Below are 5,578 nucleotides of genomic sequence, written 5' to 3' on the forward strand. Positions count from 1 at the left end.
CTCCGTTAGTTCCGGTAGCAACTTTATCAACAAACATCATCATTCCCCGGCTATTAGTCCGAAAAACAATTCCTCTGCTCGAAGATTAACCATTATGACACTTTAGACTATCACAAAGCTGTGATATCTTTTAAGTATCGACAATACAAATGCATCTCCTGATGCTAATCCTGCTGACGGGCTTGACGAAGACCCGGGACTCAAACCCTAAGACATCAATCTGATCTTGATCTGTAGAATCTGAACTTCCTATGATCACGAACTAACAAATCCAGATCCTATGCATCCCCGAACAATCTTCAATCGGAATCACCCGAATACTGTTGCAGGTCACGAATTTCAAAAATGTCGGAATTTCAATATATTCTATGAATTTTTTATTCCCCTTCATTTTTGTAAATTCTAACTTCTCTAATTTCATCACTGAATTCCCCTTCAAATTTGGCAATTTAGTCTACTATTTGCACTGAAAAACTCTACTATGTGGAAAATTTGTCATTTTGGTCTACAAAGGTGCGTCTTTCATCATTGCGGATTTTTTTGAAGGCCCATTAATATTCAGATAACCCAGATGATAAACATTCTGCATTGGTATCATGGCTACCCCATTGTCTTCACTACTTTGTGATCGCATCATCAAATCTATTCTCTGAAGCTCCCGACGGTGTCCCTGAACAGCCCGTATTTGTCGTTAAAGTCTCGAAAAAATTTTCAATCACCAAATTTTTTATAGAAACTCGTCTCATCACCGCGATAAAAAAATGCCTCTTTTTTAGGCATTTGGCTCATTCGTGCGAATAGAGTAGGTCCATTCGTGCGAATGAGATAATTTTTAGAACGAATAAGTGTCTTCGTGCGAATGACATTTTCACACACTTGAAAATTCCCTTCGCACGAATGGAAAAGTCTATTCGTGCGAATAGAGTCCTCTTCGCGCGAGTGGTTCCTTTGTTCGAACGTTGCTGATCACATTTTTCGATCCAAAATCTTTATTTATGTGATTTTCATGATGATACTTCATAGATATGAACAAAAATCAATTACGAATGTAATGATGTATTCAATTTCTAATTCCATCCGTGAATTGACCTGGAATTTGATGTTTTACGTCTAAAACCCATAACTCATGAGCGCAGCTGATTCAATCAACTGCTAGATCGATTGAATCGGTATCGTAGCTTTGATACCAATTGAGAGTTCAGGATCCGGCGGGTTTAGATGGAATTCGGTAGAATATTATTATAAAGAATGGAGTAGAAGCAGAATAGTCGAAAGCTTCATTCATGCCGAAAGAGTTTACATCATTTACAAGCTGGAGAAAAAATTCTCCAGCATTTCCCCTCTAGGAACTCCAAAAGTTCATCTCGGCTCTCACTCACAACTCCTATATATAGGCTAATCTCTCCGTGCGAGTAAGGCTTAGGAAGAATAGAATAGCCTCCAATATGTGCAACTGGACTAGTGTCCCTTCGTGCGAAGGACTCCTTCATACAAAGGGAACTTTTCATTACAATCCCGTATTTCTAACCCTCATCTATACTGTCGCAACCCCCGACCCCTACCCCAGGAGCGGTGTCGCGAGATCCAGATTAGTGGTATTGGTGTTTATTAATTTGGCAGCGGAATACATCAGGACCGTAGTTAGGAAATATTTTTATCAGAGTAAAACACCAAACTTTTCATAATAATACATCATTGGGGTAAAACCCAAGTTCATTTGACAATACATTTGTAGGGATAAACCCTATTTATTGAAAACAAAACTCCTTTTTATATAGGTAACTTTTATAGCCACTTTTCCAAGCCTTCAGTGCTCTCCAGTTGGCTTCTATTGGCTTTCACATTGTGTTACCTGAAACGCGTTTTAAAAACATTTTATCAGCAAGAAATACTGGCAAGTACATTCCATTTTGGTAAAACATCAGTTGTTTACACATTACAGTATGAAGGGCGATTACAATGTTTATATCTACACAATTACTCGGTCAGTACGTGTCACTCGACGGATCTGTGACTATGGTCATATCACACATTGGATACCCGTGCCCAATTGTGAAGATTATCAAGTACTGTATACAAACCCCATAATACTGGCAGCAATTGTAGAATTACAAAGACTTAATCACTATAATTGTATTTGAAAATATTTGAGGTTTTAGTAAAACATTTTGACTCACAAAAATGTACTCTCAAATAGTGAGAAAAAGTGAATGTACTTACATTGTTGATTTAGGTAAAACTAGAGCTACCTGGTGTATCTCCTGATTATTATCTATTAAAATTAAACAATGCACACGTGTTAGTAAAATAACCCAAATCACATTAATCGTACAACTCGAGACAGAACTCCAATGACTGAGTCAGGCAGAGCCTTGACATGCATTACGGAGCCCTAGATCAATCGAGTGTAACACGAGACAGAATTCCAACGACTGAGTCAGGCAGAGCCTTGACATGCATTACGGAATCCTAAATTGATCGCGTAGGGTAATAGCAGGGTTATAATACTTACAACGAGGCAGAGCTTCGCTTTATAGTAGGTATTATGCCCGGGTATTATTTCTACTATTCAGAAGAAAGAAATTTAGAATTGAATGGCTGAATAAATGAGCTCGACCCCTCCATTTATAGGCTGCTCGGCCAGTCTGTCACGCCCCGCAACCAAGTAAGCCTCGGTCTTCGCGGCCCGCGAGAGACCACGTGGCGGTTATAGCTTCGCCGAGTCAAGGGGGTAGCTTTGCCACGCGTTCACACGTGGCGCAATTGTGTGCCGGACAAGTTTAGGCCGTCGCGCCCCGCGAAGGATCTTCCTTCGCCTGTCGCGGCCCACGAGCGACTCAGATATCTTGTTTTTCTTGATTTTTATAAATACAAGGGTATTTCGAGGCTCGTTTATCGCGTACGGGGTATGGTTTAGGACATCTAGGATCTAGTTAAAGGTTCTAGGAGGGTTGTTATATCCTCCCCACCTTGTTTTGGATCTCGTCCTCGAGATCTACTGGAATAGGTGTGGGTATTTCCTTTGCATCTCTGATTCGAGTTCCCAAGTGTACCCTTGTCCTCTCTTGGAATCCCATTTCACTTTGACCAGAACTAGTCTTTTGTGTTTGAGATTCTTGACCTTTCTATCTTCAATCTGAATGGGTTTATCGATAAACTTAAGTTTCTCATTTACCTCTATGTTCTTAATAGGTATCATTATTGATTCGTCTGCTAAACACTTTTTGAGATTACATACATGAAACACATCATGTATTCCTGCCATTTCCTTTGGCAGTTGTAGCTGATAATCTAAAAAGGTCCAATATACCTGTGGCTTAGCTTTCCCCTTTTAACGAATCTGACTACTCCTTTCCATGGAGAAACCTTTAAAAGTACCTTATCTCCTACTTGAAATTCCAAAGGTTTTCGTCTGTTATCTGCATAACTCTTTTGACGATCTCGTGCTGCTTTTAGTCTTTCTTTGACTTGGATTATCTTATTTGTTGTTTCTTGCACTATCTCTGGTCCAGATAGTTGCTTCTCTCCAATTTCTGCCCAATAGACTGGAGTTCTGCACTTTCGTCCATAAAGTGCTTCAAATGGTGCAGCATTAATGCTTGTATGATAGCTGTTATTGTAGGAAAATTCTATTAATGGTAAATGGCCGTCCCAATTTCCTCCGAAATCAATTACACATGCTCTCAGCATATCTTCCATTGTTTGGATTGTCCTTTTGCTTTGTCCGTCCGTCTGTGGATGATAAGCAGTGCTTAGATTTAACCTTGTCCCCATTGCTTTTTGGAAACTTGTCCAAAAATGAGAAGTACAAAGGCTATCTCTATCAGATACGATAGATAAAGGAATTCCATGTAATGAAACTATTTCATTTACATATAGCTTGGCTAACTGTTCCATACTGAAAGTTTCCTTCATTGGTAAGAAATGAGCAGATTTGGTCAATCTGTCAACAATCACCCAGATTGTATCATTTCCTTTTCTTGTCTTGGGTAATTTGGTAACAAAGTCCATTGTTATCAATTCACATTTCCATATTGGTATTTCTAATTGTTACAATAACCCTGAGGGTTTCTGATGCTCAGCTTTAACTTGTGAACAAGTTAGACATTTAGCAACATAGTTTGCTATATCCTTTTTCATTCCTATCCACCAGAAATTCTTTCTTAGATCTTGATACATCTTATCACTTCCGGGATGTATCGTACTCTTAGACTTATGAGCTTCTTCTAGAATTCGGTGGCGTAGGTTTGTTTAGGTATCCACATCCTTTTCTTATGGAACCTCCAAATTCCATGTGTTCCTTGTTCTAATTCATTAATCATTCCTTTTAAACTTTCAGCATCGTCCTTGATTGATGTTTCCTGTACCTCTCTAATTTGATCATTTAAATCTACTTGTAGCTTTAATCTGAGAGAACGTACTCGTTTCGGTTTTTCATGATACTTTCGACTTGAAGCATCAGCTACTACATTAGCTTTCCCAGCATGGTACTAGAAATCACAATCATAATCACTAAGAACTTCCATCCAGTGTCTCTGTCTCATATTTAATTCTTTTTGCCCAAAAATGTACCTTAAACTCTTATGATCCGTGAAGACAACGAATTTATTTCCATATAAGTAGTGTCTAGAGGCATAAGCTATAACCTTTTGACGTTGCATCAACATACATCCATATCCTAACTTAGACGCATCACAATAGACTATAAAATCTTCAGTTCCTTCTGGTAATGCGAGTATGGGTGCGTTGGTTAACCTTTGCTTAAGAATCTTAAAAGCTTCTTCCTGTTTTGGTCCCCATTCAAACTTAGCTGATTTGCAGGTCAGTTTGGTTAAAGGAATGGCTATTCTAGAGAAATCTCGGATAAACCGTCTATAATATCCTGCCAGTCTAAGAAAACTTCTTACTTCCGTTGGTGATTCAGGGACTTTGCATTTAGTAATTGCCTCGATCTTTGTGGGATCCACATGAATTCTTTCATGATTAACCAGATGTCCAAGGAATTATACTTCTTGTAACCAAAATTCACATTTTGAGAATTTAGCATAAAGCTTCTCTTTTCTCAACAATGTCAGAAGTATATGCAGATGCACTGCATGTTCCTCTTTACTCTTAGAGTAAATGAGAATATCATCTATAAAGACAATTATGAATTTATCCAGGTATGGTTTACATATCCTGTTCATCATGTCCATAAATGCGGCTGGGGCATTGGTTAAACCAAATGGCATGACGGTAAATTCATAATGACCGTACCTTGTTCTGAAAGCAGTTTTAGGAATGTTCTCTTGCTGTACTTTCAGTTGATGATTTCCTGAGCGTAAGTCGATCTTAGAAAAGAATCGAGCTTCTTGAAGTTGATCGAACAGATCATCGATTCTCGGTAGTGGGTACCAATTCTTAATTGTAACCTTGTTCAAGTCTTGATAATCAATGCACATACGCATCGATCCGTCTTTCATCTAAACGAATAACACCGGTGCTCCCCACGGTGATGAACTTGGTTATATAAAACCTTTGTCAAGAAGTTTGTCCAATTGTTTCTTCAGTTCCTGCATCTCTGTTGGTGCTAATCGAT

This window comes from Helianthus annuus, chromosome 11, assembly GCF_002127325.2.
Source record: "Helianthus annuus cultivar XRQ/B chromosome 11, HanXRQr2.0-SUNRISE, whole genome shotgun sequence".
Classification (NCBI taxonomy): Eukaryota; Viridiplantae; Streptophyta; class Magnoliopsida; order Asterales; family Asteraceae; genus Helianthus; species Helianthus annuus.